Source organism: Salvelinus sp. IW2-2015, linkage group LG33, assembly GCF_002910315.2.
Source record: "Salvelinus sp. IW2-2015 linkage group LG33, ASM291031v2, whole genome shotgun sequence".
NCBI lineage: Eukaryota > Metazoa > Chordata > Actinopteri > Salmoniformes > Salmonidae > Salvelinus > Salvelinus sp. IW2-2015.
In genome coordinates this window covers 5807114-5833434 of record NC_036872.1, presented here as the reverse complement: position 1 = coordinate 5833434, position 26321 = coordinate 5807114, and the positions used below count along the sequence as shown (strand labels likewise).

Here is a 26321-nt window from a genome sequence, read left to right as displayed (position 1 = left end):
ATAGGGAATGAGTTGAAAAACGACCACTCTCAGATTTCCCACTTCCTGGTTGGATTTTTTCTCAGGTTGTTGCCTGCCAAATTAGTTCTGTTATACTCACAGACATCATTCAAACAGTTTTAGAAACTTCAGAGTGTTTTCTATCCAAATCTAATAATAATATGCATATATTAGCAATTGGGACTGAGTAGCAGGCAGTTTACTCTGGGCACGCTTTTCATCCAAATGTGAAAATGCTGGCTTTTTACACTATTTTAGCTGGACAGCGTAACACTTACCTTAAACCCCCCCCATACAATGTCATTACTTTACTTATAATGGTTTGGAACACCTGGGACAATCACGTGACAATACCTCCAAAAACGTCCAGGGGAGCTTCAGGGGACCATGACACAACGTCCCAAGAATGTCCAACAGGGAACGAGACACAACCTCCTGGTGACCATGACATCAAAACGAAGAAATAAACACACTTTGACTTCAGTTCATTTGTGACTACTTACAGATTCATTTTATTTAGCCTGCGTCCCACCAATACACATTTCTGTATTTTTATCATAGAAAACAGAAGATAGCTCTCTCTTCGGGTTAATGACATTAAAAACAGAACATACACATGTGCACAATGTATATACAAATATACAGTAGATTTGTGTATGGTGTCTGTTTAGTGTACATTCCACTCCTTGTACTCTGTGTCAATGCAAAACATCTTTGGCATATGACATGGAGTACAGGTACTGGAATGTTAGCTGAACAGACTGGTTCCAAGGCTAGGTGTATGAACATTTTGGGGAATCAAATCCCCTCGTGCCCCCTGGCTGTTGCTGATAATTTAGCATTAGCTTAGTTGTTCTTTTCTGGTGTGACTAGCAGAGATGGAAAAGGAAGCGAGACATCCCACTCGTGGCCCACATCCTTTTTTTCTATTTCAATGAGTTTAGACCAGACCCGGCTGCTATTGCATTGGTGTCCATGGGAGAGCCACCCTCTTAAGTAGACCATCACTGACCATGTTTTTAAGTTTAGGGGAGTTGTAGGCCAGCGGAGGGATGTTGTTGACCAGTATGAGCTGCAGAGGCTTCCTCTCCCTGCTGTACTGGCAGCGTATGTAGCGGAAGACGACTGCACGGTACGTTGAACAGAGTTTTTGAACAGTGTATACCAGAGGGTTAAAGGCTGAGGAGAGGTATACACCCACACAAACATGTTCAGCAGCCCTCCCATCACCCCCGGGTCACAGTTCATGGGGTCGCACACCACCACCAGTACGTTGTGGATGAAGAACGGACACCACATGACCACAAACAGGAAGAAGGCCATGCCCAGGACCTTGGGAGGCCTTCTGCTTGTTGCTGATTGACTGCATGGTGCGACGCCCATACCTCAGGTCCACCCCTGCCCACCAACCCCTCTTCCTACCCCTCCTGTGTTGTGGCTTAGTGAACACCTGAAGAAAAGCTTCTCTGAGGAGAGCGAGGCCTGGGGAAAGAAGCCCAGGGTCAGGGTGGCGCTCCACTTGGGCCGGGGCACCAGCTGGTCCAGGCAGAGGGTAGCTTCAGTCTGCAGGGCGCTGATGGTGAGGAAGTAGCTGACCACCATAATGGTGAGGGGGACGAAGAGGCCAGGAAGGAGCACACCATGACAAAAACTGTTGTCCGTCAGCAGGCAGCTGCCATGTTTGAACACCATTGCGGTCGTATGGAGATACCACCACAGAAACACAGAGAAAAGAGAGAGGTTGGTTTAGTGTGTGTGTGTGTGTGTGTGTGTGTGTGTGTTGTGGTGTGTGTGTGTGTGTGTGTGTGTGTGTGTGTGTGTGTGTGTGTGTGTGTGTGTGTTCCACTTCTTTTGAATTAATAATCATTGTCAAAATCAGATGCTTAAACATGGAATGATTATTCAGTGCATTGGAAACTAACATATGCCATCTCTTTTGGTGCAAGAGCCCATAGAGCTCAGACCTTCTTTCACCCTTCATCACTGAAGTGGGACACAGGTCTGTCGTACTGGGAACACAGGGGTTCTGGGACGGAGAGCTCACAAACATTCTCCACATACGATCAGGGGTGACCTCATTGAAGAGGAGATCCAGCAGCCTGTCTATGTAGCCTGTAATGTTTGTGAAAAGGAAAAGGAAAATGTTAGATTAAGGGGTAGTAAATTAAATTTCCTTTCAATTACTGTTCACAGTGTCTTTTCTGAAGATTTTGGAAATGTAGTCTAAGGAAATACGCGTATTAAAAATCACATGTTTATTTTTTGACTATTTGTGTATCTGAATGATGATCAAACACTATAAAATATGACGATTGCAGTACTTCCGTGCATCATGCAGCATCCACCATATATCCTAACATTTATACATGATTTTCATTCCAATAAATAAAAATACCACATATCTCTATCATCATACAGCTAACGTTAGCTTACATTAGCCATATCTATGACTCAAAAGAGAAGTTGTTTTACAATCTGATTTCGATCTTTTATGCACCAAAAGAGATTGTAAAATGTCTTCTCTTTTGAGTCATACATTTTTCTAACCACTAGCTAGATAAGTGAACAAACTAGCTCAGTGAAAGCAATGATATGGAGGTTTTTGCCGGCAATATAACGTTAGCTCATTGATGAAGCTAGGTAAACTAGGTAGCTGATAATCTATTCTATGTTAGTGTCATGACGTGGCCCTCTTTGGGTATAGCGAGTGCTTTCCCCCGCTCAACCTCTTACACCCAGGTTCTGTTATCTCAGGTCGTAAATTCCTGGAGGAGACTCTCTCCCTCATGCAGTATAGAGAGAGGGTTCACAGTAGAACAAAGGACCTTCTTCTACATCACAGAACTTGAGAACTGAACAATGTCCATGTTTTGGAGAATGCGTAAACGGTCGGTGGAGAATCCAGCTACGACCGGTCCATTTTGTCTAATGTTTTTGACCTCATGAGAGACAATACAGCACATTACCATAACTCTGTTTATCCAGGAGCCTCCGTTATGAGTTTTGCATCTAATTATGTATAAAATTAATGAGTAAAGATGAAACTATTTGTGAAATTATGTAATGTGATTTTAAACTGTTTAATGAAAGAGAATCCAATTCCCTTTAAAGTTTCACTAAGTCATTGGCCCGCCCCCATGAGCACAGACATCGATCTGGCGTCATGGGACAGCCTTTTTTACTGTGCCGAATAAAACCCCCACCTGGAGAAGCCCACTTCAGACCAAGCGTACCTCGATTACCAAGAGGGCTAAGGTTTGAGTAGAGACCATGCATTCCTCGGTTGTTGAATTTGTAACTAAACCACGTGGAGCATTGGCTACACTGGTGGAAATGCTTAGAGTCTGAGACTATCGACACAGACAGAATAAGAGCAAATCTTCGATACTAATTACTAGTCTGCAGCTAGAATTTATGTCGACTGAATGCGAAGACCGCCAACTGCCCGAAACATCTATTCTATAAGAATATTTGTGAATGGGACTCTGAAGTATCCATTCTAACCCCGAATAACTCCAGGGGGGACGCAAAGAGAAGTTCAGATTAACTTTCCAACAGAAAGACGGACGATTTCAAAAGAGATCATGACGACACACTGAGCGTAAATATATATGTTGATTGCAATTATTCCCGAATAAGTGAGCACTCATGTGCAAAGGATTAGCATTTAAATGATTATAATTATCAACTGTGTAGTGTCTTTTGTCTTTCGCGCCCTTCTCAGTCCCTTTGTCTACCAAGCCACCTGTTTAGCCCACCAGGGCACATCCCCTATCATTTCCTTGTAACCATACCTACTGTTTGTTTGTTTGTTATGCATTTCTGTGATTATTTAGTTAGTTAGTAAATAAATGATTAAGACAATTGATGTATGGATGATTCATAGTGATGGCTGGGTTCGTGCAGATAACCAACAATTTACAACGCTTGGAATGAGACTAATGTGACGTAAATAATAATTCATTAATTAGAAGACTAATTGATCAGATATTAAAATATCTGAAAAGTTATTAGGAAAATTATAACTTTGTAATCTGAAGATTTTCCTTGGTGACCCGACTTCCTAGTTAATTCCATTTACATGATTTGTTTAATCACGTAATAATAATTACAGAGAATTGAGTTGATAAAATAACAGTCTTCACTTTAATGATGCCAAAGACACGGCATTCGCTACTTACACCGTGATTCATGCTTGCTGCTGGGACTGTCAGTGGCAACTCAAGTGTTGGGACCATATCAGGCTTCAGTATCAGAAGCTTGTCATACCCCATCTTTTTTTTGTAGCAGGTTCTCAAAGCACATGTCTGCAAAATGTGCTCTGCAAAAGACACTCTTTGTGTTCAACTTGGGTGCATCCTGAACTTGGGAAACTAATGTAACCATCTTCTTTTTTTAGGAACGAAAAACAACTGCAAATTGCTTTTACAGCCTACGACACAATAACGACAAGCCATTATTTTGCTTACTGGTGACCTGCTGCTGAATCAGAAGATGTGGTGGCAACTGACAGGTAATGCAAGGTACACATTCAAATGAGGGCGAAGGATGAAGTATAAACAAAACATATCATTGGAGATGATTGTGGACTACAGGAAAAGGAGGACCGAGCATGCCCTCATTCTCATCGACGGGGCTGTAGTGGAGCAGGTTGAGAGCTTCAAGTTCCTTGGTGTCCACATCACCAACAAAGTAACATTGTCCAAGCACACCCAGACAGTTGTGAAGAGGGCACGACAAATCCTTTTCCCCCTCAGGAGACTGAAAAGATTTGGCATGGGTTCTCAGATCCTCAAAAAGTTATACAGCTGCACCATCGAGATCATCCTGACTGGGGGCCAACTTCCTACCATCCAGGACCTCTAAACCAGGCGGTGTCAGAGGAAGGCCGTAAAAATTGTCAAAGACTCCAGCCACCCTAGTCATAGACTGTTCTCTCTGCCTCCACACGGCAAGTAGTACCGGAGCGCCAAAAGGCTTCTAAACAGCTTCTACCCTCCAAGCCATAAGACTCCTGAACATCTAATCAAATGGCAACCCAGACTTTTTGCATTGCCCACCCCTCCACCCCCCCTCTTTTACGCCGCTGCTACTTCCTGTTATTATCTATGCATGGTCACTTTAATAACTCTACCTACATGTACATATTACCTCAATTACCTCGACTAACTGGTGCCCCCGCATATTGAGTCTGTACCGGTACCCCCTGTATAGTCTCGCTATTGTTATTTTACTGCTGCTATTTAATTACTTGTTCCTTTTATTTCTTATTCTTATTCATATTTTTTAAACTGCATTGTTGGTTAGGTACTTGTAAGTAAGCATTTCACTGTAAGGTCTACTACACCTTTTGTATTCGGCGCATGTGACTAATAAAATTGGATTTGATTTGACACATTAATAATGAGTAGCTAGGCTCATGTCATCCTAGCTGAGACAAATTGATTCCGAGCGATTCAGCCTCAAGTCAGGTCATTGGATCTTCACGTACAACTCAACGGACAGAGCAATAATATAGATGTTTCAGACTTTGGTGATACTAATCTGTCTTAGTTCAAATTTTTTATCACATGAAGTTTTCAATGTAAAAACCCTTTAAAGGCTCCATATGAGGCTGAATCTACATGTGACATTTTCTACCCTGCATTAACAGAGCTTCTGCATTTTATGTGTGGACAGTTTGGCCATGTGTGTATGTAAACAAGACACAAGAAAGGAGAAAAGTCACCTCCTGAAAGCCTAATGCCAGTTAAAATCTGTTCATTTTGAAGCCAATTAGCTCAAATCCAACCAACACTAGCTCTTGGGGGGGTAACTTTTGGTGATGGGAGATATGAAACATCTGTTGCCATCAAACACGTTTACGAAGAAAACACACAAACAGACATTGGCAGGTCGAACCATGCTTGAATCTGGAATTTAAAGGTTTATATGTTTTCTGAAATAGAATAGACATGATTAGATTTAACAGTGGCACTACACTCAGATTTGCTTCATTAAACCGTAATTTATGCGCAAATGTAAAGTCAGTTACCTAAATGTACAGTTCTTGCAAGGATTAACACTGCAATGTCTTATTGATAATCAACGTATTCAAGCACGTATTAACAAATTGCATAATATGGATTGACACCATACCTATTTGGATGAAAATCTGGACAAAAGGATGTATAGTAATATCTGTAATTGTAGAGCTAAAGATTCACCAGTAGTGTAGACTGTTATATTAGCGGCCATTTTTTAAGTGTACACTTGGAATTTCAAGAGATAGAGGTTTGAGTGTATTGGGAGATTCAGAAGACATGCCTCTTTTGACACCTAAATACAATATAGCAAGTTTACACACACGCACACACACATTTTTGTCATACACACACAGGCTTTTTTATCACACATGCGCACTCACGCACGCACGCACGCACACACACACGGATAGATGTTTACATCATAATGTGAGGGTCAGTGGTGAATCTGATTGGTCTTCAGTGTATACACTTCGGATCAATAATCAAGGCTGGCTTCCACTATTTCTCTGTTCATTCCTTGGCAGTGGAATGACCTTGTGTGCTTGTGACCAGTGTGTGCGCTCGGCATGATCTTACTGAGCTTCCTGTCAGAGTGACACAGACTCACAAAACCAACCCTATGAACAGTTTACAGGTAAACTAAAATGCCTGATCTCCCTTAGAAATCAATCATATAACTGTTTCAGTTCTACATCCACTGTGTATTGTTGTCTCAAGATATTTTTTTGCAAGGTGCAAGGTTAAGTGTGCATTTTTATGCACTTAGCGCCAGGTTTCTGAAATGTAGGTGATGTAGAATTGATTGCAACCAAATCAAGGAAGTGTTTGTGCTTGAGGCAAACATAGTGAATGGTAGTAGTATTTACATCTTTATTCTGCCCTTTACAGAATTGGTCTGTGAAGACAAATGGATTTTCCCACATCTTATGTACTACTTGGCTAGTTGTTAAGGATATATGTATTGCTGTTTCCCCAATATTACAGTGTAATACAGCTGTTTCCACTGTATCTTACTCAATAAATAACAAAGGGTAAACACTACTACTGTGCTACCAAATAAACATAAAAAAAAAATGAATTTGCACTTCTTTTCAGAATATGGCACTAGGCTACATGGATTTAGTGGAAGCCTTTTGAAGACTGATAAATAATAATCAAAATGAAAAAATACCCTGAAGTATAGTATAGTAAAATGCAGGTTCCTATTATAGCTGTCTGGAACACCATCACATTTAGTCACAGGAGAAAATGTTCCCGTCAGCTTTTTGCAAAGCACATGCCTTGCATTGTGCTCTCACCCTGTGAAATGACATACTTTAATCACCGAATCCATCTGTACCTACATGAATTACATTTCTAATCAAATAGGGGAAAAAATGGATGACCTCCTACTTCTTATTTCTTCCTACCGCTTCCAAAATTACTGCTTTTTAGATGTACTGCCGTAGAAATATAATTTTTTTTTTGGGGGGGGGAATTCTATTGGCTAATATAATGATTTGTGAAGTTAGGCTATATTTGAATGTAATGGATAGTGATCTCCAGGGCAGGTGAGGACTTGTATTGCGATACTTCATCACCTGGTGTGGTTACACTTATCTTGGTGGAGGACATCAAAAATGCAAATTTACATAGGTTCCGAGCATGTGAAGGTCATTAATTCTTTGTGCATTATTTCAGGTCTTCTGACAACAGGTGTTCCTTATAATATCTGTGGCTTTTTGGAGACTCATTGCTTATACTCTGCAGTATGTACAGTATACCGTAGAAGCAACTTGTTTGAAACCTTACAAAGCAAGAGTTAGATAGAGAAAAATGTACAAACAGAACGAGAACGTGAATTTAAAATGTTCCATGGTATGTGATATTTGGTTCCTCATTTCACTTTGTGAGGCATCTCACAGAGAGCAGAGCTGTTCACTTAGAGGAGACACAATCCCTGCACCTTGTTTGCCGGTCGTAGATTAAGAACAGACAGGAAATTGGCATGTTTGTTAGGAACGAACGGCCTGGGAGATTATTGATCCCTCAATTGATTTTCACACAGAAGGAGGAGGAAGAACAGGAAATAAATAATTCTACTTGTCTAGTCCAGACACCTAATATGTGTGAGATCTCCTGGGATGCAGCATGCTGGATGTATATCTTTCCAATGTGTGAGGGGTACAAATAAAATAAGCCCAGCCGCCTGAGATAACATCTGGATTTGTCTCCTACATAATTGTATCATCTTATACCATGGTTGCAACACAACTTCAAGCCATTTTGTGTATTCCCACACGGAAGTAAAAGCACAGTTAAATGTGTCTTTCAACATGGCAAAATGCAATCTGAGTAAAATGTCTTAGAAACCTATGCCACTTTGGTCCTGAAACATTCAAAAATGTTTTTAAAATGGATATTTCGCAACAAGCTTTTAAGATAGTTCAGGATTTTTGTACTTTTGTTTTAATTCATGATATTAAAACTAAACGGAAGATGTGGCTGAAAATACATTATAGATACCATATGACTCAGTTTCTTATTAACCCTAACTTCATACTTTTATATTCTTCAAAAGACTGCCATTACGGAATCTATTTTATGTTCTGCTTTTGTAAAACCCAGTTATTCACTATTTCAAAACTTTTCCCATTGTAATTGTTTTCCAATCTGAAATTAACGTGTCACTTTTTAATTATGCAGAATAGTTTAGATTATTATTTTAATTAGCTCCATTTATTGCTTTACGTCAACAAAGAAACCAGGAATATGTTATATTGTTATAACCATCCTACATCAAAATTAGTCTGGATTAAATGTGACTAACCACCTGGATTTGGTTTTATGTAATAACATTTGAAATTGTGATTTTTTTTATTCATTTGATAAAAGTAGAGACTCAGAGCTACAACATGGTTGGTCATACACTGGTTTTTGAGGAAAAATGGGAAAGTAATTCTACTTTGAAAGTTGATAAACTTCACTTTTGAGAAAATGGCCTTTGAATGTTTTGGTATCTAGTGAAGAGCTCTTCTTTGTCTACATCCGTTCAGCATAATTCACAAGCTTAAGCTTTAGCCCCACCCATCTCGTTTCGCTCTCGGAGCGATGATTTGTTTACCTCTGGATAACATGAAAATAGCCTAACTAGCTCTGCTGGCAACAATTTCATTACGCTTTTTTGCCAACATTTACTGACACCGGCCATATTCAACGGGTGTTGTACACATTAGCTTAAAACTTCTTCAGGATTGGTGGGTCCCCTGCTGGACGGTTGAGCTAAGATAGGCTAATACGATTAGCATGAGGTTGTAAGTAACAAGAACATTTCCCAGGACATAGACATATCTGATATTAGCAGAAAGCCTTAAGACATGTAGCTACCTAGCTAGGTAAACAACATGTAAGATCACACACGTCACGTAACGTTAGCTAACGAGCCAGCCAGCTAATGTTTAGCTAGTTAAACAACAATGAACATAGTGCCAAACCAACCATGTTCAATGTTAGCTAGCTAACATTAGGCTCTAACTAGCAAAGCAAATGTCTCTTTGATACGAATAATAATATCATACACGCAACATTAGCTAGGGATCCAGCCAGCTAACATTAGCTAGCAACAGTACACTTTAACTTGAAATGAAACATCTTTCTGTCAAAATTAGAAACATCTAATATCTGAAAATGTAGCTAGCATGATGGACGCGTCTCCCTGTCATGGATGCCATGCCACGGTTGCCCTTAGTTTGAAGATGTAGTCCTGAGACATGCATTTTTTCCATCTCTTTAGCTATCATACTCTAATTCCACTGATTTCAAAACTCGATCCTCCAGAAAGTGGAGAGGAACACTTGATTCCACTACGGAATCTTTTTTTTTTTTTAAAGCAGCGTTCGACAGAATTACCAACACAGACTGACCAGCTCAAATAGACAGAAGCCCTCTATATGGCAGACCAATCCAAACTCCTCTCTCGGCATGTCCAGCCCACTCATTATCTCAGCCAATCATGGCTAGTGGGAAGGCTGCTGACTTTTTCTGTAGCTTAACCAACATAATTTAAAATGTGTATTCATATTTACAGATGACATACACATTTGTTATTAAAGCACATGAAAGTTCACATGTTCCAGAAGGCATTTCTGCCCCAAAAAACTAATTTTGATAAAAAATAAATAAAAACCTTTCAAATGAGTCTCCTTTGAAGTTGCGACATACACCTCGTTTCCTGAAATGGGTCACAAATGGTCGCGGAGAGCTAATCTCTCAACTCTGCGAACACGTCCATTGTGTGGAAGTCTTAACAACTGCAGTCTTAAAAGACATAGAAATAGTAAATGATACATTAATAAAATGTAATGGTGGCTTTGGGCTTATATTAATTTAATGTTCTTTCCTCTGAACAGGGCCTGATTCATTTGCTTTCAAGGCAGCTTGCCCCATGCATGTCTTCTGCAATCAAACCCAGAATATCAACATCTTCAATCAACTTCAAAGCTCAGCTGGAGAAGGTCATGACCTTTTACTCCAGTTTGATCAAGACCTAGGGAGTAGGATGTTCCTTTTTTTTTTTTTTTTTAGGGCAATTATGCTTGTGAAATGTCTGTGAATCATGCTGATTAGCAGGCCTTGATTTCCCAGTCTTACCATTAGTTTGAATGTAACATGAGAGAAACAATAGAAGCCAAACTAACCGCACCAACCAAATTACACCACATCCTTGTTCTATTGAAAGGAGCTACAGAAAATTAACAATTTGTTGTTTTCCTCTAGAGCCCATTTTGTATTAGACAAAATTATATTTTACCATTCAAACTTCTCCAGATTGCAGTACGTGTCCATTTTATTGCAAAAGCCGAACTGTAAAAAAACGAAATAAACAAAACACATCTAGTTGTTTCAACTAAATAGTATTAAAAGTAACTGGTTCCCAGTCTTTTTATTGTTTGCTTAGTTAACTTTTAATTCAAAGTGTAACCTGAACTTAAAATGTTTAGTCGGACCAAACTTAACTCCAACATGAGAAATCGTAGGAAAAAATTGTGTTCGCTCAAAACACTATAACAAAAAATTATAGTGTTTTGTCATCTTACCTAAACAACCTTGGCACTAAGTGATACAGTGGCTAGTGTAAGTGGCCTTTTCTCTTTGACCGTTGAAACTCAGAATAAAGTAAAGCGTAGAGAGAGAGAGAGAAACTGCTTTTGCCTTATCTGAGAGCAGTGCCTGATGAGACCCTTAAACATTGATTATTGACTGTTTACCTTTCTATATACCACAACAGTTCAGGCCCAATAAACTATTTTGTGTTCCGAAATCAACTTCAGAGAACTGAGTCGAAATGATGCACCTCAGGGCTCCCTGGAAATGCCAGCATAACTTACAAATCAAAGTGTAAGCAGTTCTGAACTGAGAGTTGTTCGTTTCTGACAACATATTGGTCCTCCGTTTTTGATTTCTTGTACAGTTCGACATTGACAATTCATCTCAACGATACAACTGAGATTACAACAGCGTGTTTAAAAGATTGAATTAAATCTACAACATGAAATAAAACCCCATCAGTTTAGACTGAGATCAGTGCAGACTCAACGTAGGGACACAAGACTCAAACTCTCCCACAAAGCTATTATTAACACAGATATGAATCCCAGAATGTCTCAGACAAGGCAGGGCGATCAAAAATATGTTAACTTTAGCCTTAAAATATATTTTAAATTCAATAATTAAGAACAAGACAACAATAGATCATTTAATTTATAAAGTCCCTGATATCCCTCCCTCTAAGTAAAACTTGACTCTAAAAGTTTTTTGATAGGCCTGCTTGTGAGACATAAAGACGATTAAAGCCCTTGGAGATGGCTCAGATGATGTGTGAATTCATTCCAATTTCATGCTGTTTAAGCTTCCTTGTCAGGGTCTGTGAAGTCTGCATCATGCCCTAGCTGCTGCAGAAGAAAGTGTATGACATTTCAAAATCTGCTAAGCAGAATGAATGGTGTCAAAATGTTGAAGGGAGACAATGAAACATGTAGAGGAGAGACAGAGAGTAGGTCTACTGTTGTACATCTACAGTGTGTACTATCCAATTATATCTAATTCTTACAATAATCCAGGTTGCAACAATGGACCAAGAGCATTTTCAAATCCACTTTCCAGACCAATCACCTCTCCTTTTCAGCACTAACATCACACCTTCCCTCTTAACCATAACCTGATATTAAAGATGAATATCACAAAGAGCACACAGATATTGTCCCATTCCTTGGCACTTACATTTTTTAAAATAGAGTATAGATCAACAAGCTCTGTGTGGTAATCTCATATTGCCATTTATCGTCTACAGTCTATCGGACCATTATTCCAGTCAATACACTGACTTCTCATGAAGGAAAGAATTGAAACACACCATTTTGTTCAATATTGGCAGTGTTTAAACCCAGGCTCTCTGGCAGCCTTTATTGCAGCATTGCATTAGTGGAAACCAAGACCGTTCGCAGGGCAGGCCTAGTTGTAGCTAAACTCAGCAAAAAAAGAAACGTCCCTTTTTCAGGACCCTTTCTTTCAAAGATAATTCGTAAAAATCAAAATAACTTCACAGATCTTCATTGTAAAGGGTTTAAACACTGTTTCCCATGCCTGTTCAATGAACCAAAAACAATGAATGAACATGCACCTGTGTAACGGTCATTAAGACACTAACAGTTTAAGGGCGGTAGGCAATTAAGGTCACAGTTATAAAAACGTAGGATATTAAAGAGGCATTTCCACTGACTCTGAAAAACACCAAAAGAAAGATGCCCAGGGTCCCTGCTCATCTGTGTGAACGTGCCTTAGGCATGCTGCAAGGAGGCATGAGGACTGCAGATGTGGCCAGGGCAATGAATTGCAATGTTCGTACTGTGAGACGCCTAAGACAGCACTACAGGGAGACAGGACGGACAGCTGATTGTCCTCACAGAGGCAGACCACGTGTAAAAACACCTGCACAGGATCGGCACATCCGAACATCACACCTGCGGGACAGGTACAGGATGGCTACAACAACTGCCCGAGTTACACCAGGAACGCACAATCCCTCCATCAGTGCTCAGATTGTCCGCAATATGCTGAGAGAGGCTGGACTGAGGGCTTGTAGCCCTGCTGTAAGACAGGTCACTGACGAGTTGCAGTTTTGTCTCACCAGTGGTGATGGTCGGATTCGCGTTTATCGTAGAAGGAATGAGCGTTACACCGAAGCCTGTACTCTGGAGCGGGATCGATTTGGAGGTGGAGGGTCCGTCATGGTCTGGGGCGGTGTGTCACAGCATCACCGGACTGGGTTTGTTGTCATTGCAGGCAATCTCAACGCTGTGCATGACAGGGAAGACATCCTCCTCCCTCATGTGGTACCCTTCCTGCAGGCTCATCCTGACATGACCCTCCAGCATGACAATCTACAGCCATACTGCTCGTTATGTGCGTGATTTCCTGCAAGGCAGGAATGTCAGTGTTCTGCCATGGCCAGCGAAGAGCCCAGATCACAATCCCACTGAGCACGTCTGGGACCTGTTGGATTGGAGGGCTAGGGCCATTCCCCCCAGAAATGTCTAGGAACTTGTAGGTGCCTTGATGGAAGGGTGGGGTAACAGCTCACAGCAAAAACTGGCAAATCCAGTGCAGTCCATGAGAAGGAGATGCACTGCAGTAATTAATGCAGCTGGTGGCCACACCAGATACTGACTGTAACTTTTGATTTTGACCCCCCCTTTGTTCAGGGACACATTTTTCAATTTCTGTTTGTCACATGTCTGTGGAACATGTTCAGTTTATGTCTCAGTTGTTGAATCTTGTAATGTTCGTACAAATACTTACACATGTTAAGTTTGCTCAAAGTAAACGCAGTTGACAGTGAGAGGACGTGTATTTTTTTGCTGAGTTTAGATACACAACATATACAAAAGTACACCCCTCAAATTAGTGGATTCAGCTATTTCAGCCACATCTGTTGCTGACAGGTGTATACATTTGAGCACATAGCCATTTAATCTCCATAGATAAACATTGACAGTTGAATGTCCTTACTGAAGAGTTCAGTGACTTTCAACGTGGCACCGTCATAGGATGCCACCTTTCCAACAAGTCAATTCATCACATCATTTCTGCCCTGCCAGAGCTGCCCTGGTCAACTGTAAGTGATGTTATTGTGAAGTGGAAACATTCTAGGAGCTAATGGTAGGCCACATAAGCTCACAGAACGGGACCACCGAGTGCTGAAGTGTGTAGCGCATAAAAATCGTCTGTCCTCTTTTGCAACACACACAACAGAGTTCCAAACTGCCTCTTGAAGCAACGTCCACACAAGAACAGTTCGTCGGAAGCTTCATGAAATGGGTGTCCATGGCAGAGCATCCTCACACAAGCCTAAGATCACCATGCACAATGCCAAGCATCGGCTGGAGTGGTCTAAAAGGGGCTGCCATTAGACTCTGGAGCAGTGGATGCGCGTTCTCTGGAGTGATGAATCACGCTTCACCATCTGGCAGTCCGACGGACTAATCTGGGTTTGGCGGATGCCAGGAGAACGCTACCTGCCCCAATGCATAATGCAAACTGTAAAGTTTGGTGGAGGAGTAATATTGGACTGGGACTGTTTTTCATGGTTCAGGCTCCTTAGTTCCAGTGAAGGGAACTCTTAACACTACTGCATCAATGACATTCTAGACGATTCTGTGCTTCCAAATTTGTGGCAACAGTTCGGGGAAGGCCCTTTCCTGTTTCAGCATGACAATGCCCCCGTGCACAACGCGAGGTCCATACAGAAATGGTTTGTTAAGATCGGTGTGGAAGACCTTGACTGGTCTGCACAGAGCCCTGACATCAACCCAATGTAACACCTTTGGGATGAATTGGAATGCCGACTGCGAGCTAGGCCTAATCGAGCAACATCACTGCCTGACCTCACTAATGGTCTTGTGGCTGAATGGAAGCAAATCACAAAAGCAGTGTTCCGACATCTAGTGGAAAGGTTTCTCAGTAGAGTGGAGGTATTTATAGCAGCAAAGGGGGGACCAACTCCATATTAATTCCCGGGATTTTGGAATGACATATTCGACGAGCAGGTGTCATGTAGTGCATGTTCGAATCGTGTCAGGGACCATTTTGGCATTTTAGCTAACCATAACACTTTTACAAACCTTAACCTAATTCTCCTAACATGCTATGTTCATTTTCCTAATCTGCTTCTTAAAATGATCCTAACCTGCTACGAAAGGTCACTTCTGCTAGTCAAAACCGTCAGATCTGCTCCGAGAACAGTCTTGGTTTCCACTAATGCGATACAGCGGCTGTTTTAGGCTACTAACTGCTGCAGAGATAACAGATAAAGGTCAGGCCTAATGGCTACTAGAGAGTAAGCCTCTTGTCATGTGAGGTTGAGGTGACTGAGGTAAAGGGCGTGTGTGTGTGGTGTGGTTTGTGTGTGTGTGTGTGTTTGCGTGTGTGTGTCAGGGGAGTAGAGGCTTTATCAGGAGGTGTTTAATGGGGATGTCAGGTGTGTCGCCTGGGCTACAGGGAGGGGGCGGTGAATTTTTAAGATACCACCACACTCAGGTTGAACAACCAAGCCATTAGCCCTTTGAGCTGGGTCCAAGCTATTACTGCCTGCTCTGATGCAGCTCAGCCCATAATGGCTCTACTTTATGAAGTATTCAGGTTACATTCTAAAGTAATCTGCTATATGACACCGTTTCTGTATGCTAGCGGATCCAGCATGTGGCTGTTGCGAGTGAAATATCAAGTTGTTAACTGTCAACATGAGAAATGTTGAGAAGCAGACACATAGATTAATATGTTTCTGAAATACACAGAATATATTCCATACTTGCCTTTGCCTTAGAAAACAAGACAAGAGAGGGGATTGTCACTACATAAGGGCAATGGGGAGAAGCAGATACAATACATCAATAATATGTTATTTTATTCCTTTTGTAGCTAAAAATAAACAAAGGTAATTCCATGCTCAAGGCGGGGATTCAATCTGATCAAATGCAGATCCGCGTTATAGGGAGCTTGACATTTAAAGTTAATTTCCAATTGAGCCGACATATGCAAAGTTTATCGTGAACATGGGAACATTGCCTTTAACAGGTGCATAGCCAGCAAAGCGTGAATGCAGCTCAAATCTCCCAGCTGATATTTACAACAGAGAGGACTATCGGTTGGTATGAACTGCTTAAACAGGAAGTTGAATGACATTAAAAGGTATGAAACCAAGGCCTCTGTACCGTGCTTGCCTTTTTACAGTAGGTGATCCACAGGCTGCCAGCCATATGTTCAGTGATGTGCAGTGAGGATGGGGGCTGGGTAGGCACTGGTTATTATCAAAGCCAGATTTACTCACCAATAAACCTTGACGAAGACCAAGTTACCCATACAACAGATAGCTCCAACAACCAGAGTGACATAGGCTATTAATTAACCAAAATTGACACAAAAAAACCCCACCATATATAAATACAAATTTTGCCAAGATACACAAGCGATAGCTTCTGATGATAACATATTTCATATTACCTGACAAAATGACTCACTGCTCAGCTCAGCCATAGACCAATGTAGCATCCACAGCAACAACTGATAGGTGGCACTAAAAGACCAATATATGGACACATTTCGTCTAAATAATTCACAATGCAAACTCCGTAGCCTTTCGCAATGGATTTACAATTCTTCCAATGCACTACACGCGGCGTGTAAAACAACACAAACACATTATAATAATATTAATATTATTATACACACTTAAATAATAAATAAGATTCTAACAAAATGTCCATATTAACAATCAAAATGACAGAAAAATGCATCAATACATTCAAAGAGATGTTAACCTCCAATTTTTGGGCCCTTTACTTGTTGTAAATGAAGTCCACTTGTCTGTCCTTCAGGGTGAAGTTGAACCTCTCAGTGAAGCGTTGTAGAAATCACAGCAGGACCCCATGTCCATTATTTTATTCTGCATGCACACAGCAGGCCCACGGTTGTGTGGGAGACGCATCCCCAAGGCCGCCTCCGGTTCCATTTTCACACAGACACAAAACGTCACACACACACACAAACAGCAGATGGTAGCACAGTTCTCCCACGCAGCACACAGGCAGCTCCATCCTTTAGGGAATTCAGCCGGTCAGAGAGGAGAATCCTCCCGTGCGGCCCCATGCAGCCTCACACATATAATGGTTTTAGTGTAGTTCGTCGCATCCATCTTGTATACTGAACAAAAATATAAACACAACATGCAACAATTTCAAAGATTTTACTGAGTTACAATTCATATAAGGAAATCAGTCAATTTAAATATATTCATTAGGCCATAATCTATGGATTTCACATGACTGGGCAGGGGTGCAGCCGTGGGTGGGCCTGGGAGGGCATATGCCTACCCACTTGGGAGCCAGGCCCAGCCAATCAGAATGAGTTTTTCTGCACAAAAGGCCTTGTGGAGGTCCTGGGCTGGCGTGGTTACACGTGGTCTTTGGGAGTGAGGCCAAATTCTCTAAAACTACGTTGGAGACAGCTTATGGTAGAGAAATTATCATTCAATTATTTGGCAACAGCTCTGGTGGACATTTCTGGAGTCTGCATGCTAATTGCACAATCCCTCAAAATGTAAGACATCTGTGGCATTGTGTTGTGTGACCAAACTGGACAATTTAAAGTGTAATCTTATTTTTCCCAGTACAAGGTGCACCTGTGTAATGATCATGCTGCAGGTTCTTGATATGCCACACCTGTCAGGTATATGGATTATTTTGGCAAAGGAGAAGTGCTCACTAATAGGGATGTAAATACATTTGTGAATTAAGCTTTTTGGGCGAATGGAAAATGCCTGGGATTTATTATTTCAGTTCCTGAAAGATGGGACCAACACTTTACATGTTGCGTTGATATTTTTGTTCAGTATATAAGCCAAAGCTCTGGCTCGCATTGAGTGGCGGGAGAAAAAACATTCCTACTACATCCACAAGGCAAAAGTAAATGTCCAAGATGTGTAAAAGTCCAGGTAAAAAGTACTAATTGGTAATGACGTTTCAGACAAGTGGACAGTCCAGTACTCACAGTTCGCCTGCCAAACAGCTAGTAGTGAGGGAGTGGTGGTTGCCTTGCCTGTCATGAATAAAGTCACGTAGATCTCCGGTTCTGTATGTTAACTCTGTTTGGTCTTAACTTTTAGTATAGTTGACGTTCCACTCTTCGAACCCTCCAAACGGCGTGTTACATTATTTCAATGTTTTCAGGTACAGTATAGTGTCCATTTGTAAGGTTGTTTTTGCTAGCTAGCTAGCTTTGTTCAGTTCAAGGGTTGCAAATCCCAAATTATGTTGTACACCCAAATGTGCAGTTTACCCCAGGCAATACCCACACAACATGTTTAGGCAATTCGCATGTGCAAAATATGAAATTGTCTCATTGCAACGACTGAAGCTAGGCAAAGCAGCAGAGCTATGCTGACCCTGTCCATGAACTGTGACTGGAGTCAGGAACGGCCACACACGTCAACGATTCGAATGCATGGAAAGAAAGGTATGAATAGCCTAGTGCCTTTACTGAAATTCTGATGCAGTTTTAGCAAATTCTTCTATTTTTTGCATAAAAACCACCAGAATCATTGTAAAAAAACATTAGATAACAAAAAATGATTAAACATTTTTATAAAACAGGACATTTTGTTGTTGATTATCAAAGGGTAAGCACTGCCTACCTAGACTGCAAGTCACTGCATGTGTTACAGTGTAACTCCCAGAACATTTGTTGTCGACAAATCAAACACCCACTAACAAAACCCATCTATTGGTGAGAACTCAACTGAAAAGAGTGTGAACCTGACATGCTCCACTGAAGTGATACGATTTGGAATTAAATTCTGGATTTCTGGGTACTGTATGTCTTTGTGTGCATGTGTGTTTCTGTGTCTATGTTTGTGTGCTGTTGCTTTCACTGATGCCTTGCCTGTCAGGGGACTGCGGGCAAGAGATTAGGGATAACCCTTGAGGATGTGTTTGTGCTAGCGTAGCTTGATTTGATTGTTTGATGTAGCGTAGTGCGATTGCCCTGCCAGCCACAAGTCAAAATCAGACAATTCAATTTGAGCTCAGAACTTTAGGAGTCGTTGAGAGTTTGTCAGTCTGAGACAATGAACTACAAAGGACCAGTAGGATGATGGAGCTGCTTCTATTTGGTTGTGTGTGTGTGTGTGTGTGTTTGCATTTGTCTGTGTTTATGTGCATGCATGTGTTCCTCCCATAGGAGTTTAATGCCAGCCTTCAAAATGGTATCATCCAAAGCTCTCTGTGAATATGCTTTCTGCATGACGACAGAGGATTAGAGGATTTTACTGACTTATCCCCAGCCTATTCATTTACTTCATTGCAGAACTGATCTGTTCTCAATTCATGCAGAAATGCCACACACCTTTTTAATTCTGGTGCATGGCATATTGGTGCCATGGAATCTTGTGAAAGGTCAAACCACCCCATGTGTCATCACGGTGAATGTATTAGAAAGATTATTCCATGATGAGATGGTATGAGTTAGTCCTCTGATCCGGAAAGCCTGCCAGATAGTGAAAAACAAAAGCAGAATAACATAATGATAGGATAGCTGACATTTTGGCTCTCTAAAATCTATTACCTGTGAGCTATTCAGTCTCAGCTGATCTTGTCTTGTTTCATCAGCGTGACAGAAGTTGCAATAGATCACATTATACCTGGATAGAGGGAAGAAGGGGAAAGGGAATCTGCGATGCACATTAAACTCAGCAAAATAACTAACATCCCTTTTTCAGGACCCTGTCTTTCAAAGATAATTTGTAAAAATCCAAATAACTTCACAGATCTTCATTGTAAAGGGTTTAAACATTATTTCCCAGCTTACAGCTTACAGACAGCAGGCAATTAACGTCACAGTTATGAAAACTTAGGACACGAAAGAGGCCTTTCTACTGACTCTGAGAAACACCAAAAGAAAGATGCCCAGGGTCCCTGCTCATCTGCGTGAACGTGCCTTAGGCATGCTGCAAGGAGGCATGAGGACTGCAGATATGGCCAGGGCAATAAATTGCATTGTCAGTATTGTGAGACGCCTAGGACAGCGCTGCAGGGAAACAAGACAGACAGCTGATCATCCTCGCAGTGGCAGACCACGTGTAACAACACCTGCAAAGGATCGGTACATCCTAACATCACACCTGCGGAACAGGTACAGGATGGCAACAACAACTGCCCGAGTTACACCAAGAACGCACAATCCCTCCATCAGTTCTCAGACTGTCCACAATAGGCTGAGAGAGGCTGGACTGAGGGCTTGGAGGCCTGTTGTAAGGCAGGTCCTCACCAGACATCACCGGCAACAACGTTGCCTATGGGCACAAACCACCAGACAGGACTGGCAAAAAGTGCTCTTCACTGACGAGTCACGGTTTTGTCTCACCAGGGATGATGGTCGGATTTGCGTTTATCGTCGAAGGAATGAGCGTTACACCGAGGCCTGTACTCTGGAGCGGGATCGATTTGGAGGTGGAGGGTCCGTCATGGGCTGGGGCGGTGTGTCACAGCATCATCGGACTGATCTTGTTGTCAACGCTGTGCATCACAGGGAAGACATCCTCCTCGCTCATGTGATACCCTTCCTGCAGGCTCATCCTGACATGACCCTCCAGCATGACAATGCCACCAGCCATACTGCGCGTTCTGTGCATGATTTCCTGCAAGACAGGAATGTCAGTGTTCTGACATGGCCAGCGAAGAGCCTGGATCTCAATCCCATTGAGCATGTCTGGGACCTGTTGGATCAGAGGGTGAGGGCTAGGGTCATTCCCCCCAGAAATGTCCAGGAACTTGCTGGTGCCTTGTTGGAAGGGTGGGGTAACATCTCACAGCAAGAACTGTCAAATCTGGTGCAGTCCATGAGGAGGAGATGCAATGCAGTAATTAATGCAGCTGGTGTTCACACCAGATACTGACTGTTACTTTTGATTTTGAGCCCCCTTTGTTCAGTGACACATTATTTCATTTCTGTTAGTCACACGTCTGTGGAACTTGTTCAGTTTATTTCTGAGTTGTTGAATCTTGTAATGTTCACACAAATATGTACACATGTTAAGTTTGCTGAAAATAAATGCTTTTGACAGTGAGAGGACGTTTCTTTTTTTGTTGAGTTTATTTGCTTTTATTCTTTTGTGACTTTTTTAGGTCTCCTGGGACACAGCAAGTGTACTTTTTAAGAACTTGTGCATGTTATTCAAGTTATTATGGAACTGAGATTTGTGTTTCAAAGGGATAAATGAAAACCCAAATTAACTTAACTAAGATTTTGTTTGAGCTTGTAGCCTGATTGCATAGATGCTTGCACTCTAATTGGCCACAGTCTCTTAATGGCAGTAATCGGAGAAAATCCCCTGTCTGCCAAGCCTGCACAAAAACGATAGCTCAGCACATAATAAATAGCCCTGGCATTATGGTGCTAAAATGAGAAAAATGCTCTGTCTGCCTTTGGACTTGTGCTGCAGACTGTATCTAATATTGGTAAAAATTTTAAGCATTGTAATTACTCATTGAGATAATGTAGGCCTCCTTCCCATTCTTTTCCATGTAATTACCTCCTGTGGGTTAATTAGTAATTGTTAAGATATAGTCAATCAGGGATTTATGCACTTTCACCAGGCACTGTAACACACACCCAAACAATAAGTGGTGTATCATTAGCTGAGAGGTCAGCAAAGTGTTGCTACTGGTCTTAAGGTGTGTGATGAAGCCTCAACAAGCTGCAGTGAAAGAGACACCATCTCGGAGAGCTTTTGAACCCATAGGAAACCTACTGGCCTTGGGATGCAAAGTACACATTGGTACATTTGAAATACTCTTGTAATGTAAGGTACAGTAGACATACATCCACTGTAATGTAAGTGTTCATATTTATTTCAAGGATAAAGTGTAAAAGCACTTTCTTTGAAGTGTTTGTGAGTAATACAAGTATTACATTTAATCCTGTTCACTTTGTTTATAATTATTTAATTATTTGCTTTGCCTCCCCCTTTTGCTCTCATTCACTGGCCAGATCTGCTGCTATAGGGGCACGCAATTTGGTTTGCATCCTGATTTGGGCGACAGCATTATCATGGTCCGTTTAACCACATCTCTGTTGATTAATTTCAAACACTGAGGCCAAGTATTAGCTAGCATTCTCTCACATGGACTATTCTCTGACTGGCTAGATCTTCAAGCTGTGGCTTGTACAACTTTGGAAATAGGATATCAGGGAAGGTAAGAGGGAAACCAGCAAATATGGACACCACGGAGACAAAATCCCCATGTAATAACAGCTCCATTTGGTTACCCCGGATTCTACTAGTGTGACCGTCCTGGGTTTGAACCTGAGTTGTTTAATTGTTTCAGCCCACTGAGCTTGGGGAGGTAATGCAGGTCTTCAGGTCTCAAGCAAGGTTGCTGATCATGCTGGCATAGTTCTCTGAACCACCTTTAGTATACAAGATGTAACATTCAAAGAAAATACGCACAATAATGTTCTGTGTTACTTTTTTGGGAAAAGCTGCTAATACAAGATGGGTCATGCAGTATGTCAACGGGTCATTGCATGAAAAAATAATGAAGATTGATAATGCAACGTTGAGGGTATAGTCAAGTTTAGAGCTAAGTACATCAATCTTGATTTGCAAGGAGAAAATGGGGTTGGACCATAGTGCAAATTACGGGGGAGCCAGGGGTGCTCAGCTCCCCTTAATGAGACGTGAGCTCCCCTAAATGCAACAAAAGTCCAACTTTGGGGAGGTCTCTAAATATTGCTAATTTAACGATTCTCCTATTTGTTTAGAATGCAGTGATAAATATGATTTACATTGGTAAATATAAAAATAAAAGCTTCCAAATCAAATGAACACCCCCACTCCCCTGTCATGGTTTAACCCAAGCTCGGTCCTGGGGCCCCCCTGTGTGGAAGTTTGGTTTTTGCTCTAGCACTAAACAGCTGATTCAAGTAATCAAAGCTTGATGACATGCCCCCTAAATATGCATCCAAGTGGGACCCCAGGAACGAGTTTGGGAAACCCTGGTTAAAACCGTTTATTTCCATGTGGCAGCGTTGTCCACATAGAAATAAACGGCCTCAGCTGAGCTCCTTTCGCATAGATTTCCCATGGTACTTCCTCATTTACGCCATTTGTTTGCTATACATCCTTGAAAAAAAAGATCCTTTATTCCAATTGATTAGATTTATCCGTTGATTTACTATTGTTTGCTTTTGTCAGTGAGCTGTTTAGAGCACTCATTGCTTTGTTTTTCAGTTACGCGCGGGTACTGGTAGTAGACCATTTAGTTAGCTTTATAATTTTCTATCAATAATTGTTTTCTTTGCTGGATCAGCTGATGATGGTCGACAATATCACTAGACAACTAGCCTACAGCTAGACACCAATGCGCATCCAATCCATCCAAAAAGTAGCCTATATCTTATTGACAGTAGGTCTATTGTTGACTCAAGCATTCGATTTTGCAATGGCATAGGCCTACATTATTTTGGATTTGTGTGCACATGAGAACTGTTTTCACGGTGAAACGTATTACATAGGCATAGTTAAGGTACACTTGCAGTGCATTGTCCGAGATCTACAAGATCCATGATTCATACAGGGTTTAAGTTCAATGTTCTAATTCAATTCAATGCTTAGTAAGGGAAAAAAACACTGTCATGAATGTCATTAATGTAATGAAAGAAAGGTAGTGTTTTATATCACACGATCTGTGAAGACTCCAAGCATTAACTCGTGAATAAGGACAATTCATGAACTACGGTGTAAAACATGTTTTGAATCAACTCATATATTACTGTATATTGAATGGAGGCTACCTGTTCTGCATGTTTTCATGTGTGTAAGATTGCATCTGCTGAGAGGGTAGGATACCGGCAGTGGTGTTGGCCTAGTGGAGGGTAAAAGCTAGAAAACACAGTTTCCCATCTTTTTCAGAAAAATGCATTGAAAGTATAGGGAGTGTTATTTTTTCACTGGCAATCAGAGTTTACCCACCTATTTTTTTTACCACTACATCACCGGTTACTGGTAGTCCTATTTGGGTGTTCAGGGTAATACACATTGTAGCCTAGTCTAGTAAATTGACCATGTGTGTTAGGGTGATCTTCTTGTTTTCCCGGGACAGTTTCAGCCCCATTTCAGTTGTCCCAAGTTTTCAGGCTACAAAAAATGTCAATTTGTCATCTAGACGGAACAAATAATGTAGGCCTAATCAATAATCAATGGCACTCGCTGAATGTCACTAGACACACTTTTTGGTGTTTGTAACAGATGTCCATTTCCATTCATTAAAAGACATGGGTATACATACAGTTTGAATGCTGGAATTCTTTTGGAGTGGACGAACATGCACAGGTAGCCTACTTTTTGAAGTGATTTGTTTGACAATCAGATGAAAATATCATACTCTGGGTTGGACCCAAACCCCTCACCTTAAGTGCACTGTAGAGCATGTCTGTTTCATTATCTTTTAAGTAAGTCAAAGCGCTGCCAAACCTAGTAGGATGAATAAGTAGCTTGGTCCAACAAAATATTAAAATAGTCCATTAAGACACTCCATTAAAAACGCACATTCAACAATACCTATGATTATTTGTATCTGCGTTTTTAAGTGCTGCTTTGCAAACCTAAAGTGGTGGAGCTTTTATTAATGCTGCACTTGGGCAGTTGGAATATGCAAAAAAAATAACCCTTTTGCTGCTTTGTGTTCCTGTTGTGATAATAAAACTATTTTTGAATATTTCCAGAACAGAAAAGATAGTAGACCATGATAGATTTTTCATGCACACTGTTTTTATAGGGTGACAACAAAGGGTAATAGCACGTCTTTCAGATGTGGGAATGACCTTAGAACACATCCGTTTTATGGAACCTTTGCCTCTGTTCAGGGATCAGTAGATCCTGTATTAGATTATCCAATGCTCTGACCTAAACTTTTGCTAGAAGCACTGGCCTCTGTTGTCATTGCCCTTCTCAATCACCTTCGCATGTCTTCGTGAAAGGTCACCCGCAGCAATCTGTGTGTTTGTGTGTGTGTGTGTATTGCGTACATCACCATGTGTGTCTGTGTGTCTATGTCTGTGAGTCTGTGTGCATGAATATGTGGGTAGAGGGGCTTAATGTCATCATCCCCACAGTGAGGGAAAGTACAGTACATGTTCATTCAGTCACCACAAAACCTCTCAGTTCTACAGTATGTCGAGTGAATGGGTGTGCCCTAGGAGCCCAGGGGAATGAAGAAACCTGAAACTAATTGAATTAAAATTAAACAGATAAGACAACCGAAATCCAGCTTAAATGCAAGCAAAGCAAGAGAAAGACGTTTCATCCTGCTGGCTCTCCTGAGGTCAGAGACCTTGGTGAGTCTTTCATCTGGAATACGGGAATCTAGGGAGGAATTCAGCTGCCCTGAGGAGGGTAAGGGAGAGAATGAGAGGTGGCCGTGTTGTTTGTACAGTATGAAATTATGTGTGATATTATCATTCTCGTACATTGTCACCATAAGTGAGATTAAGGTGAAAGGAAATCCGACCATCACCTCCCTCCATTCTATTGGCCAATGTAAAGTCGCTTAATAATAAGATGGATGACCTCCGATCGCTTTCGGACAAGATACCCTCAAGGCTATGCAACTCGATGGATTCTCCATTCACCGAGCGGACAGGGCATTGGATTTAGGGAAATCGAGAAGGGGAGGGGTATGCTTCTTCATCAACAGCAAATGGTGTGCTGACTTTAGTGCAGTGTAAGTCTCCACCCATTGCTCACCCGTCTTGGCACACCTGATGGTCATATGTCGATCCTTCTACCTCCGGAGAGAGTTTTTAGCTGTTATCGTGACAACAGTTTATTAGGTTACACCACCCTGTTCATGAAAATGGATCGCTCCTACAGACAGTGAGTCACATGGCCATGGCTTGCTATATAAATCAGACAGGCATGGAGGCATTCAGTTACTATTCGATTGAATGCTAGAATGTGCAACGTGTTATGCTCGTCGTGGCAGGAGCGCCAGATCCAGTATGTCAGAAAACATTCGCCCTCCTGGGACTTTCACACACAAGTGTCTAGGTTTTACAGAGAATGTTGTGACAAACAAAACATCCAGTCAGCGGCAGGCCTGTGGGCGAAAACAGCTCATTGATGAGAAAGGTTGAAGTAGAAGGGCAAGAATCGTGACAGCTAACAGGTGGTTCACACACAGACAAATAACGGCGCAGATGGACTAA

General features: G+C 41.4%; 1 pseudogene; it reads right to left on the bottom strand.

Moving 5' to 3' along the window:
- Positions 1–958: 958 nt before the first annotated feature.
- Positions 959–1692, bottom strand: LOC139023613 (5-hydroxytryptamine receptor 2A-like; annotated as a pseudogene).
- Between the last annotated feature and the right edge of the window lie 24629 nt (positions 1693–26321).